Source organism: Ovis aries, chromosome 19 (assembly GCF_016772045.2).
Source record: "Ovis aries strain OAR_USU_Benz2616 breed Rambouillet chromosome 19, ARS-UI_Ramb_v3.0, whole genome shotgun sequence".
Taxonomy (NCBI): Eukaryota; Metazoa; Chordata; class Mammalia; order Artiodactyla; family Bovidae; genus Ovis; species Ovis aries.
The window spans coordinates 5,808,514-5,823,682 of NC_056072.1; the positions used below are offsets into that span (position 1 = coordinate 5,808,514).

General features: G+C 46.1%; 1 pseudogene; it reads right to left on the reverse strand.

Moving 5' to 3' along the window:
• Positions 1–220: 220 nt before the first annotated feature.
• On the reverse strand, positions 221–1,770 carry LOC101110883 (annexin A2-like; annotated as a pseudogene).
• Between the last annotated feature and the right edge of the window lie 13,399 nt (positions 1,771–15,169).

Consider the following 15,169-nt stretch of genomic DNA (forward strand, 5'->3'; position numbering starts at 1 on the left):
CTAAAAAAAAAAAAATAAACTGTAAAAAATTGTTTATTTATCTCTTTACAACGTAGTACCCAAGAGACAAAGTGTTTCACATCATAGATTTCACTTCCAAATTCTTGGAATGTTCATTTCTTTGGCTATAAAGAGGGACTAGATGGGAAAGTCAGGTGATGTATAGGCATCTAAACTAACAAAAGAGTGGGTAGGGTGGGCAGTGCTAACGTCATCCTCCCAAGGATGGGCACAGGGGGCTGTTAGCCCAAGCTGACTGTGTAGAACTGTTAGCTGGAGCACGGAGCAGCCATCCTGGATGTTCGGGCTGTTGCGGGGTTCAGTCACCCCCACCACGCAGGTTACAGCAGCGCTTTCTGGTAGTCGTCCTTGGTGTCTTGCTGAATGTAGTATTACAGGGACTTGCCGAACTTTACTTGAAATCAGATCTTATTTTCAACATGTCCATGTCACTGCGGGGATTCTAATCAGGACCTTACCACGAGTGCCCTAGCCATTCATGGAGACGTACCGTCTGTCAGCAAAATACAGGGGCTTGTTCTGAATGCACTGGACCAGGTTCAGGAAAACATTTTCCAGGTCACCTTTGACCCCCTTCTTGATGCTCTGCAGCATGTCACAAGGGCTGTAGCTCTGGTACCTTTTGAATACTTTCAGGAAGTGACACCCGCTCCACTCAATCATGATGCTGGTACATGTGGGAACATTAGTTTCTTCCCTCTTCACACCAGCATCATAGAGATAGCGGGAGTCCTGGTCGGTCAGTTCATCATCAGCAACAGAGCCATTCTCTGCCCTTCAACCCTTTGTGAGGGCAACCATCAGCTTGTGGAAGTCACCAGATGTGTTGGAAACGATGCCCATCTCCAGACCGGTCTTGTAGACTTCTACGTAGACTGTGTTGGTTTCCTGCAGCTCCTGGTTGGTCCTTGAGCAGACGATCTCAGTGAGAGAGTCCTCATCAACCCCCACTCCCTTCATGGACACTTTCAACTCAGGAGCATCATACAGAGCAGGTGTTTTCAATAGGCCTGAAATCACTGCCTCCAGGCGGCAGAGACAAGGCTGACTTCAGTGCTGATGCAAGTTCCTTCTTGGCCCTTGCGAAGGTGATCTCCTGTCTCTGTTCACTGCTGCGGTTGGTCAGGATGTTGACAGCGGTGACCTCATCCACACCTTTGGTCTTGATGGTTGTCTCAATGTTCAGAGCATGCCACTCAGCATGAAAGTTGGTGTACGCTTTGACTAACTCATGTGCACTCAGAGGTCTGAAGTGATCACCCCACAAGGTGAGCTTGCGCAGAATTTCAAGAACTGTACACATTTTGAAAGAAACTGGGCTGGGGGCAATGCCCTCAGGCTCCCCAGATGCAGAGTGTGCTCTCTAGATTTAACGTTCCATGAAGCATACTGGGGGAAGGTTAACCCAGCTCACTCCCTATTGCTGTTTAATAAGTATTTTATTCATGTCTGTGAGCAAAGAATTAAGGTAAAATATAGTGCAGTGTAAAAAAGCACAGTTATATGAAAGAACCTTACTCCAGGATTTACAATCTCCAAACAAAACTAGGTCCTGAAAAACATAAAAATAAAAACTAGATCCTGTTTGGATAGGAAGTCATTTATTCTGCCTCTCTCACCAGAACTAATGCTCCTATAGTTTTATATGGTCCCAGTGACTTTCTATCTACCTAAAAAAGGATGCATCCACGCATGTGCACCATTTATCAAGAGAAAAACGTATGGGACATAGAGAAAATCCACAGGTTACTTTGATCAGTCATGAATTCACCCACCCATTCACTGAAATACACACACGTGCACACACACACACACACACACACACACACACACACACACACACACACATACTGGGTCTGCCAAAAAGTTCATTCACCTTTTTCTATAAGACAATATGGAAAATCCCAAATGAACTTTCTGTCCAATCCTATATATATTATAGATATATGTAGGTATATATACACAGACACCTATTTGTATATATGTGTATATGGACTTGTTATGTATCAAATAACAGGTCCTGGAGATAAAATTTTTAATTTAGTGTTCTAATTAATTTTAAATTAAATGTTGTAGGTCCTGGAAATAAAGTTTTTGATCAAATAGATTACTTCCTTGCCCTCCTGGAGTTTTACCTCCTAGTGGACAAGTGAGATACTCCATGGATAAATAAGGAAATATACAGTATGCTAGTATAAGTGCACTGGAGAAAAACCCATCAGGATGAGGGGCTCAGAGCATGACAGAGTAGTAGGGGGAGGGTGTTATTTCAGGTGACGGAGTTGGGAAGGCTTCATTGATAAGGTTACGGTATTTGGACAGAGACCTGAAAGTAGCAGAGGACAGATCTTGCAGAGGGTGGGAAGGGCTTGACTGTTGAGTTTGAGGAACGATGAGTAGAATGTGGCCGCTGTGGAGCCAGGGGCGAGGAGAGTGATAAAGCTGCAAGAGGAGTGGGTGGGTCTGAAGCAATACAATGGACCTAGAGAAGATCACACTGAGCAAAGTCAGGCAGAGAAAGACAAATATCATATGCTATCACTTACATGTAGACTCTAAAAAAAAAAAAAAAAAGACACAAATGAACAGAAAGAGATTCACAGACTTGGAAAACAAACTTATGGTTACCACAGGGAAAAGGAGGGCTTCCCTGATGGCTCAGGTGGTAAAGAGTCTGCCTGCAATGCAAGAGACCCGGGTTTGATCTCTGGGTCAGGTAGGTCCCCTGTAGAAGGGAATGGTTACATACTCCAAAATCCCATGGACAGAAGAGCCTAGTGGTCTATAGTCCTTGGGTCTCAAAGAGTCGGACACGAATGAGTGATTAACACACAAAGGGAAATGTGGGGGGAATACATTAGGAACTTGGGATTAACATAGGCACACTACTGTATATAAAAGAGGCAACCTACTTACTGTACAGCACAGGGAACTATCCTCGATATCTTGTAATAATCTACAATGGAAAAAATCTGGGAAAAACTCACCTGAATCACTTTGCTGTATAACTGAAACTAACACAATATTGTAAATCAACTATACTCCACTAAAAATGAAGTAAAATTTAAAAATCAAAAGGGAGGAAGGAGTTGAAGAAGCCTTATAGGTATTTGTCAAGACTGCGGCTTTTACTCTGGGGAACTGCCTCAGGATCTTGAGCAAAGATCAAGCTCCATTTTTCTTTCAAAGGATCACATTCTCCACTTGACTGAGATGAAATATGGCGGCCATGGAGGGCAGCGGTGGGAACCAGAGGCGCCATCTGGTGCAAAGGACCATGGTGCCTAGGACCTTAGAAGTAGCGATGGACGGAGCTCCAGGAGTGAAGTTCCCTATGGGAGAAGTAACACCTGTCGGATTGCTCGTCACTCAACAGACCCCTCAGGAGCCCGGCTGATGTGTGGAGCAAGGCTCTATGTCTTTCTGAGACTGGGGTGTCCAGCCACCACGGTTAATCTTGCTCAGTGAGTAAACTAGCTTGTTAGAAACCTGTCATCTTCTTCCTCTCCCAGAGATTCTTACAATCAAGATCTAAACTGAGATGTCTGGCAGATCACCATAGCTACAGGTGCCTGGCAACCAGGACTAGACTGATGGCCACTGATCTATGGGTTCCAGATTCTTCCCAGGGATGGAGAGCACTGAAAAGGGCATCCAAGTTCCTGAAATAGTCCAAAGCAGAGAGAAAACCACGCGGTCATTGTCTTGTTCTATCTGACTGGCCTTTGTCTCACAACAGACAAGGGGGCCAGCTCCCATCCCATCATGGGTTCACTCCGATAAGGGGTCATCTAAACTACTCTCACCAGAAGACGTGCAAGATCTAAAGGCAGAGACGAAGACACTAGTCATGAGAGCAGAGGAGATGAAGGCAATCAAACAAATACTTAACCGTTCAGTGTTGGGAAGGAGGGAGCAGAGAGGAAGCAGGACAGAGGGCAAGAGGGAGTCGAGGCTGGAAACTAGGAGCCTTGGGCCAGATTGGCCCACAGCCTTTTTTTTTTTTTTTTGTAAATAATGTTTTATTAGAAAACAGCCATACTGTAATCGTTTACATATTTTCTATGGCTGCTATCATGGTGTGATGACAGAATTGATTAGTTATTATCCACAAAACCTTTCAGCTTCCCGGGTGGTGCCAAAGTGGTAAAGAACCCACCTGCCAATGCCAGAGACTCAAGAGACATGGGTTCGATCCCTGGATCGGCAAGATCCCCTGAAGGAGCGCATGGCAACCCATTCCAATATCCATGCCTGGAGAATCCCATGGATAGAGGATCCTAGTTAGGCTACAGTCTATAGGATTGCAAAGAGTCAGACATGACTGAAGTGACTTAGCATGCACATACGCACACAAAATTTTTAATATGTATTACTTGACCATTTGCCGAGAAAAAAAAATTGTTCTCTTCTGGTCCAGTGGTTCCTAAGATGGTCTGAAGGACCTGGGCATCTTGTTCACCAGAGAGACTGGCTTGGTTCAAGGCACAGAACCATGGTGGGGCATGAGGCATGCTAAAGAAATAGTAACAACTTACAAAATTAGAGCCAACACCACTTTTATGGTGAGGAGATATGCCACCGCTGCAGCTTCTTGTCTCAGCTGGCGAGGTACAGAAGAGTGTTTCCCCCTCAGGGCATACCCTGCACGTGGGGAGTCAAGACATGGTGGGCATAGAGACGGGACAGGAGGAGGAGCAAGGCCCGAAAGGAGAATGATTGATACATCAGGACTTCAACGCTGTCTTCATCAGCTTCACTGCTGTGGACCGTGAGATTATGTCCCACTCCCGAAAAATTTCATGTTGAATTTGTGCTGAAGCCCTAACCCTCAGTGTGTTAGTATTTGGAGGTGGGGCTTAGGGGGGTAATTAGGTTAAATGAGATCGTGAGGGTGGGGCCTCAATGATGGGATTAGTGCCCTTATAAGAAAAGACACATCAAGCCCTCCCTCCCTCCCTCTCCCCTCCCCACCTTCCCTCTCTCTCCCTCTCTCTCCCTCCCTCTCTCTCTCTGTCCCTCCCTCTCCCTCCCTCCCTCCCTCTCCCCCTCTCCTCCCTCTCTCCCTCCCCTCACTCTCTCTCCCTCCCCTCCCCTCCTTCCCTCTCTCTCCCTCCCTCCCTCTCTCCCTCCCCTCACTCTCTCTCCCTCCCTCCCCTCCTTCCCTCTCTCTCCCTCCCTCCTCTCTCCCTCTCCCTCCCTCTCTCCCTCCCCTCCCCACTCTCCCACTCTCTCTCCCACCCTCTCTCCCCCTCCTTCCCTCTCTCCCTCTCTCTCTCTCTCTCCCTCCCTCTCTCTCTCTGTCCCTCCCTCTCTCTCCCTCCCCTCCCCACTCTCTCTCTCCCCCTCCCTCTCTCCCTCCCCTCACTCTCTCTCCCTCCCCTCCCCACTCTCCCTCTCTCTCCCTCCCTCTCTCTCCCTCCCCTCCCCACTCTCCCTCTCTCTCCCCCTCCCTCTCTCTCTCCCTCCCCTCACTCTCTCTCTCCCTCCCTCCCCTCTCTCTCCCTCCCTCTCTCTCTCCCTCCTCCCCTCTCTCTCTCTCCCTCCCTCTCTCTCCCTCCCTCCCCACTCTCTCTCCCTCCCTCTCTCTCTCCCTCCCTCCCTCTCTCTCCCTCCCCTCACTCTCTCTCTCCCTCCTCCCCACCCTCCTTCTCTCTCTCCCTCCCCTCCCCACTCTGTCTCTCTCCCTCCCTCTCTCTCTCCCTCCCTCTCTCCCTCCCTCCCTCTCTCTCCCTCCCTCTCTCTCTCCCTCCCTCACTCTCTCCCTCCCTCCCCTCCCCACCCTCCTTCTCTCTCTCCGCCTCCCTCTCTCCCTCCCTCCCTCTCTCTCCCCCTCCCTCTCTCTCTCCCTCCCCTCACTCTCTCTCCCTCCCCTCCCCACTCTCCCTCTCTCTCCCTCCCTCTCTCTCCCTCCCTCACTCTCTCTCCCTCCCCTCCCCACTCTCCCTCTCTCTCCCCTCCCTCTCTCTCCCTCCCCTCACTCTCTCCCTCCCTCCCCTCCCCACTCTCCCTCTCTCTCTCTGTTTCTGTATCTCTCTCTCTCCCTCTCTCCTTCCTTTCCTCCTCTCTCTCACTCTTCTCTTCCTCCCTCCCTCTCTCTGTCTCTGTCTGTCTGTCTCCCTTTCTCCCCACCACCCTCTCTCCCTCCATCTCTCCCCTCGACCTTCTCTTCCAAGTGGGGGCACAGTGAGAAGATGGCTATCAAACCTGAAAGGGGGCTCTCGTGGGAACCCAACCATGCTGGCACTGACCTTGGACTTCCAGCCTCCATAATAGTGAGAAAATAAATTCCTAGTCTATGATGTTTGTTACGGCAGCCACAATCAACAAAGACATTCACTAAACCGTTTGACTCAACACAGTGTGGCTTGGGGAGCAGCTGAACAGGCGTGACTGCAGAGAGAAGATCACAGAAATATCCTATTCCTTCTTCCTTATGTGATAGGGACTCTCCTTCTCTAAGAAAACCAAATTTTAATTTTATCTCTTCCAAGCACCCAACCAGAAGTCAAGCAGAAAAATGTACCTGGTACAAGATGCTGGCTCCATTTTTCCAAGAAACTGTTCCTCGTTAATGGTCCATGGACATTGCCCAGTATCCCCCAGGTTTTCCTGCGGTACTTCCATTTGCTGCTAATTATTTTCTGGAACCAGAGCTCATGGAAACAGGCTCCAGAAAGCTTCAAAAATAGCCAAGGATTCTGGTTTCTTTCTTGCAACCTTAATTTATTGGAGAGTACCAGTGCCTGGAGAATTCCATGGACAGAGGAGCCTGGCAGGCTCCAGCCCACGGGATCGCAAAGAGTTGGACAAGACTGAGTGACTAACACTTGTCACTTCCACTTCACTAGTGTTCAACAAAGTGATCATCTATGTGGGGTTGGGAGAATTTTGAAAGATTTGGGAATTTCAAAGACTTTGTGGGACAAAAGGTAAAATAAGCACAATGGTGTGGCTTCTCCTACCCACCCCTCGTATCATACTGACTGAACCAAGGGAAGACAGTGAGCTAGGTTTTGTTCCCTTGACCTTCCATTGCATAAGCCTCAGAAATTCTCTGAAGGTGAGAAATGGTGAGAGGAACAGACGTTTTGTTTTACAGGATTCTTCAAACCCTAGGTCTCCCTTGTAAAGCTCTGTAGCCACACAGCTCTTCTATCCTCTGTTGAGAGATGGAATTGAGTTTGCTTTGATGCCAAAATAATTTAAGGCCTTTCTCTAAAGCTGTTGAGTCAGGACCTGAGAATGCTGTTGGCCATGCTGGAATTGTTTCCTGATGCCTTGTGCTATGTGCTGTGTGTGCTCAGGTGCTCAGTTGCGTCTGACTCTGCGACCCTGTGGCCTGTAGCCTGCCAGGCTCCTCTGGCCATGGGGAGGCTCCAGGCAAGAACACTGGAGTGAGTTGCTTTCCTTCTCCAGGGGGTCTTCCCAACCTAGGGATCGAACCCAGGTCTCCTGCATTGGAGGCAGATTCTTTACCATCTAAGCCACCAGGGAAACTCCTTGATGCCTTGCTTGGGGAGAGGGGGTACAAATAGCTTACACTTAAAAGGCGGAAGCAGTTGTCTCTGGGGTCCTGCCTTTCTGCAGAATGACAGGAGTCCATCCCTTTCTGCTCCTGGAGCCACAAGGCAACAAGACGGGCCCATCCTCCATGCAGCTCATTTTCCCTTCTTGAAGATCTGTGGCGGTTTTGCCTTTTTTCTTCAGCATTTCCTGTCCTTGACTGTTGATTTCTTCTACCTCCTGTTGTTTTGTTAAACCTGAAAAGAGCCTAGAGGGAGAGGAGTGAACACAGGCTCTGATTTCCCTGTGGGAAGGGGAAGTGTGGGGCTCCCCAGGTTGCTTTTCTACAGAACTGGAAGTCAGTGCTGTTCTGAACTGTCTCTTCTTTTAAAGACTGGGGCACATTAAAACACACAGTTAAATTTAACTGGTCCGAGAGAGGCTAATGGAAAAATTGGAGACCATGAAAAGGTCAAGAGCAAGGGAGAAATACAAATGGTCAATAAACATGCTAATAAATGTTCCATTTTACAATAATCAAAGTTGCTAATGCAACTCAAATGACAAGATTTCATTTTCTGCCCATCACATTAGCAAACAGTATTAAATATATATATGTAATGGACTCTGACCTGTATGTTTTCACCCGTGAGGCTCTGAGGGAGGTGCACAGACACCTCAGCACGCTCTCCTGAGTAGGTGCTCAGGTGGGGTTTGTGCCTCCTTGCAAGTCCTGCTGAGGTGGCCTTACTAGCGCCTCACTCTGGGATGCTGGAGTCACCGGCACCACTCCGCTGAAGCGCTGACAGGACTTCTCGCTTGCACACTGTGTACCACCCCAGTGCAAGAAGGTTGCGTCCCTGGTGCACAGAGGTCGAAAGTAAAGTCTTTGGTAGATGAATGGATAAAAAAGAAGCTGTGGTACATTCACAAAATGGAATATTACTCAGCCACGGAAAGGAATGAGATGCTGCCATTTGTAGTTACAAGGATGCAGCTAGAGATCATCATACTGAAGTAAGTGCAGTCAGTCAGATGGAGAAAGACAAACCCCACATGACATCATTGATTTATGGAATCTAAAGTGATACAGAGGAACTCATTTACAAAGCAGAAAGAGAGTCACAGACTTAGAAAACAAGCTCATGGTTACCAAAGGGGAAAGGGTAGGGGGGGTAAATTAGGAGTTTGGGGCCAGCAGATACACACCAACTATAGATAAAATAGATAAATGGCAGGACCTACTCTGCAGCACAGGGAACTATATTCAAGATCTTGTAATAACCTAGAATGGAAAAGAATCTGAAAAAGAGTATATGTGTATATATATATATATATATATATGTATATATATATATATATATATATAAAAGTGTGTATATACATATATATATTAAAAATGTATATGTAATGGACTCCAGTATGTATATATATATACACACACATATATGCAAACACATATATGTGTGTGTGTGTGTGTATTGCATTGCTCTACACCCGAGCACTGGAAACTGATAGGGACAGAGTAAAGACACAAACCAGGTGGTTAAATGGCTAATTTCACTAGGGAATTGTAAGTAGAGAAAAAAATATGGGAGAGCCCTCTAAGTTAAACTTCACTCAAAGCAAGTTTGCTTAACCACAAAACCAAGCAGGCTCACTCAGCAACAAAGCCATGCAGTGGAAGCATGAGGCAGGCCCCCGAGACAATGGTACATCCTGCCCACTGATGTCAGAAAGCGGCTGATTCCTAGGACACGCTCCTCTATGCACGCTAAAGACAAAAATATAGGCGAAAGTGACATTGGACTAAAACCTGAGGTGCTTTACCATACTTCAGTATACATTACTGCCCTTTGGGTTGTTTCCATCGCACCGTGACAATCCCAACCTGACCACCTGACGTGGAGGAGGAGTTGATGGAAGCGTGACATCTACTCAAGAAGGAGGAAGAAGGTGTCTTCTTCCCCTCCTCATTTTTCCCTCGATTATAAAAGTGTAGCCCACTAAGTTCTTGGCAAGGTACTTCTTTGCCCACCTACTTGTAAGCCTCACAAGCATCCTATGCTAGTAAATCACTCCTTATCTATCACTTTGCCTCTTGGTTGCTGAGACATGAACAACTGGATTCCCCCTGAGATACATTTCTGAGATTTCACAACTAACACAACACTGCAAATCTATTGTAGATCAATTTTTTAAAAAGTCTCCAGGAAACCTCTTACACGTTCTAAGATCACACAACCAGTCTATAGCAGAGTGTGGATCTGAACCAACAAATGTTTGACTCCAGGTCAAGGTCTTGGTGCTCCACTGTTTAATGAAAGGGCTTTCAAGAGGTTTGGCCTTAAAATGAACCCCATCACCTCCCAAGGTATTCCTTTAGGTAACTGATCCACAATATGGGGCTAGGTGTATTTCTCCCCCCACCCACCCCCATGAGCCACACCTCCCTGACGTCGTGTTACCTGGGCCTAGGAGGACATACTGTGTGCTCTGCAGGAACTTAGGGCCAGCAGATAGATCTCCAGCACACCCAGAACCCTGCACCTCAGCTGCTCCCCCTCATCTCAAGAGTGGGGAACAGCAGAGTCCGTATGCCTCACCCTCCTGATGGATGTAAGGAAAGCACATTGTAAGCACCAAACATCAGTCTGTGTCTGTAAAACTCATTATAAACATCACCAGGAATGAGAGAAAAACAAAGCATCTCTATTTACAGTGTGAGAAAGAGAAAAACAGAAACCTGCCAAGCGTATGCTTAATCATATTTCTGTACTGGGAGGGGAAAATTACCTGTTAATCTTTCCTTTGTGGTTGATGCAAAGCTGATGGACCTTCCCTTTGGAGATAGATGTTTATGACTCCCTAATGGCTGGGGGAGAAAGCAGGCCCCTCTTTCCCGTGCCAGCCTCCTGGGACCCACATCAAAGCTGTTTTGTTTAAACTGGGACACGCCTGCCCAACCGACCCCACCCCATGCCTTTTTGGATCCTCTTTCTCTCTTTGTGGAATCTGCAGTAAGCTCTGCAGCTGACCTCAGGGGTCACCCACAAGAGCTTTCCTGTTTGAAACTTGTTCCGCAGGCTGCGTTTCCACCGCCTTTGAGTCATTGTCCTCCAGCCCTGACATCTACACCCCCAACAGATGAAAGAGCTCCACCATCTCCGCCATCCTGAACACAAAGGCGGCAGGGCCTCTTGTTGTTTAGATTCGCTCCCAGTTTTTAAAAATAAAAACCTATGTTGCACTTGTTCCTTACTACAAAAGCAATACCTATTTATCATAAAAATATTCCAACAATGCAGACAAGCAGAATGGAGAAATAAAAAGCATCCATTATTGCACCAAAGAGTAAGCACAGGGAGCATGCTGGAATACAACTTTCTGACTTTCCCTCGGCAGAGATCTATCTATCCAGTGCTGTGCAAGGAGATCACACTGAAAATCCAGGAATGAACCTGCTTTTTCATGAGGCCCTATGTGGGGAACATCTTTCCATGTCATTAAATATTCTGTATGTTTTGTTATATTTTACAACATGAACTGGGTTTAGTAGTTTTCATCTGAATACAAAAGCAATTCACACTTAAAAATTTCATCTCCTTTGTTCAGGCTGTTGCTTTCCTGGGGCTGTTGAGGAAATACTGTGGGTTGATCAGAAGAAGGCATGCAAGATTTTTTTTTTCCTTCTGAAAAATGAGGACATTGCTGATGTCCTCTTAACTCCTAGGGGCTTTGACTGCCTGCTTTGGGGAGCTTGACAACACTCTTATGCCAAGATGTCCCCTCTCCCTTACATCCTCAGGTCAATTCAGAAGAGGCCCAGGCTCTTGCCCCCCTTTATGTTTCCTCCCCCACTGCTGCCATATTAGAAGTGATACCAGTTATCTTCCCCCCAGGGAACCTGCCCCCCCAGGAACTATTACACAAAATGCAAACCTCAAAATCACAACTCTTAGGAGAAGAGAGTCAGCCCAACTTCCCCATCGACTAGGAGACCACTGGGATCTACCCTGCCCTCTAAGTATCACTGCCGTCTTTTCTCCTCTGGTGAAAAGTGGCCTCTGGTACTCTAGAGCCAATGATGTTTCTGGGTCATTGGTGGTGATGCCAACCCCAGGCTCGGTCCAGCTCCACGCATGGCAGCTGCTGTGCTGGGAGACAGGATATCTCCACCCTTTGTACTGCAGAGCCAGCTCCAGCTGCCTCTCACTTAGTATCCAGGGTCCGATGCTCCTGGTCCTGTCTCTCCTACAAGAGCTATTTCTACTGGGACTTCAGCCAGGGGAATCAGATCAGAAATGGGCTCAGGAACCCAGGTCTTGCCAAGCAGAACCACTATTTATTCCATTTTCCTCGTATGTGGATCCACAGCCATCCACCTGGCATCGTCACCTTCCTTTTCAATACTGTATGTATGAAAGAGCTCCTTTATCCCCCTTTCTGGTCAGTAGGACACTGGGGCAGTGATGGAAGGATTCAGACCCTCAAAACAGTGACTCCCCAGGCAGCTTCACCGTGTTGACCCTAGATAGCATTGCTGGCTTTCTGCTTTCAAAACAATAGGAAATAGTAACATCAAAAGGGAGACAAGACCCCAACCAAGAGGCTGGGGGAGAAAGAGGACATTTTATTTGTGATGGAGGAGGAATAATTTCCCTTCCTCACCTTTTATTCTCTAACCCAAACATAAGCCAGGGAAACATTCAATGTGTCTTGTGGTAAAAAGTAAAATCCAAGCTAGGTTTTAAGTGGGTCACCCTGCTAAACAGCAAAATTAATCTTCAATGGATCATTACCTCTGTCTTTAAATGAACAATTATTGTTTCTAGAGAAATAGCATGGCACCGTGAAAAACCCCTGGGGTTTGAGTCATGAAACCCAAGTTTTTCTACCCCTCCCTCTTACCACCTTGTGACTCTCAGTCTAGTATTAGGCTCCCTGAAGCCTTTCTGTCTCTGCCTAAGTCTGGACTTGACAGTAGAACCTTAATACCCAACGTCTGTTAACCAAGAATCTGTGCACCCTTGAGCAGTGCCGAACAGTTCACCATCAACATTTGCCAAGGCAGCTTATTTTCCTGTGCATCTTGATTTCCAGGGGAAAAAAACAAAACCCCTAAAAATCCAAATACTTTCTCAATATGTGGGAATCATTAAAGTATCCTAGCAAGGTCAGGTCAGTTCAGTTCAGTTCAGTCACTCAGTTGTGTCCGACTCTTTGCAACCCCATGAACCGCAGCACACCAGGCCTCCCTATCCAGCACCAACTCCCAGAGTCTACCCAAATCCATGTCCATCGAGTTGGTGATGCCATCCAACCATCTCATCCTCTGTCATCCCCTTCTCCTCCTGCCCTCAATCTTTCCCAGCATCAGGGTCTTTTCAAATGAGTCAGCTCTTAGTATCAGGTGGCCAAAGGACTGGAGTTTCAGCTTCAACATCAGTCCTTCCAATGAACACCCAGGACTGATCTCCTCTAGGATGGACTGGTTGGATCTCCTTGCAGTCCAAGGGACTTTTAAGAGTCTTCTCCAACACCACAGTTCAAAAACATCAATTCTTCAGCACTCAGCTTTCCTCACAGTCCAACTCTCACATCCATACATGACCACTGGAAAAACCGTAGCCTTGACTAAACGGACCTTTGTTGGCAAAGTAATGTCTCTGCTTTTGAATATGCTATCTAGGTTGGTCATAACTTTCCTTCCAAGGAGTAAGCGTCTTTTAATTTCATGGCTGCAATCACCATCTGCAGCAACCTTGAAGCCCAGAAAAATAAAGTCAGCCACTGTCTCCACTGTTTCCCCATCTATTTCCCATGTAGTGATGGGACCAGATGCCATGATCTTCGTTTTCCGAATGTTGAGCTTTAAGCCAACTTTTTTACTCTCCTCTTTCACTTTCATCAAGAGGCTTTTTAGTTCTTCTTCACATTCTGCCATAAGGATGGTGTCATCTGAATATCTGAGGTTATTGATATTTCTCCCGGCAATCTTGGTTCCAGCTTGTGCTTCATCCAGCCCAGCGTTTCTTATGATGTACTCTGCAGGGTGACAATATACAGCCTTGACGTACTCTTTTTCCTATTTGGAACCAGTCTGTTGTTCCATGTCCAGTTCTAACTGTTGCTTCCTGACCTGCATATAGCAAGGTAACATAGTTGATTTACTATAATTTATTACCCTCCCTGAAATTCTGTTTCCTCAACTACTATGATACCTAACATCAGTTCTATAGGCCAGACACTAGTCTAAACGTTTAGATATATTAACTCATTATAATTTCACAGCTGCAACTCTATAAGCTAAATCCTATTATTATGATCATCCTTACAGGTGAGGAAACTGAGTCAAAAGCTTTTAAGTGATTTTCCCAAGGTCACAGCTCAGAAGTGGCAGAACCAGGATTTGAACCCAGCAGGCTGGCTCCAGTGTCCAGAGTCTTCAGTGTATGTCATGACACCTCTAGCTCTGAGATGATGCAATGGTGACTCAGATTCACCTCCCAGGATTGTTGAAAGGACTAAATGTACTCAAGACACTGTACCTGACACACAAAGTCCCCAAGATATGAATAAATATTACTGTGTTATTATTTCCTAAATAAATCTGATAAAGTATTCTGTTACGAGTTGAAAATTACAAAACTTCGTAACAACATAGAGAAACCCAGCTATCATACAATACATAATGAATTAAAGAGAAATACAGTTCTGGTTGTGCTTATGTACAAATTACATCCACATTGTCTAAGCGCATCAGTCAGTTACTGCCGCATAACAAACAGCAAGTACTTATTCCTCTTATGTCTGCTAGTGACTTTGCCGTGGTTCAGCTGGGTTTGTGCCCCTGAAGTGGGTTGAACTTGGGTTTGCTCCACACGTGTCTGTCCTGGGGCCCAGGCTGAAGGAGCTCTTTCCGTGGCAATGACAGAGGTACAGGAGGGCGAGTCCAGTGGCTCAAGTGTACTTTAAGCCTCTGCTCACGTCATCCCATTGTCAAAGCAAATCGGGGACTTCCCTGGAAGTCCAGTGGTTAAGACTCCACGCTGCCACTGGAGGGAGCGGGAGTTTGGTCTCTAGTTGGGGTACTAAGATCTCACATGGCACAGCAAAACAAAAGCAAAGTAAATCACATGACCGGGCAAAATATGGTGGTAAGGAAGTACACTTCACACCCCATGAGACCAAAGTAAGCCACAGGGCCAAGCATACCTCTCCCCATGGAAGTGGAGGTGAGCAGGGACATGCTCTTGAATAATATAATCTACTATAAGAAGGACCAGATAGAAATAGAAAAAAAAAAAAAAACTGAGAAGCATGATAATTTGGTGAGATTGAGGGTATTTTTGTCTTCCTTTCTTCCCAAAATAACACTTACTATATTGTCTTTGGGATTGAAAGGAAAAAACAAAACAAAAGGAAACCTCAAGAATCAGTCCTAAAAAAATAAGCTGGGGATTAGCAGATACACACTGCTACCTATAAACTAGATAAAACAACAAGGACCTACTGTATATCACAGGAAACTATCCAATATCTTATAATAACCTAAGTAGAAAAGAATAATCTATAGTAAAGCATAACCTTTCTGTAAAAAAATCTGAAGAAGAATATTAATATAATATAATGTAACATA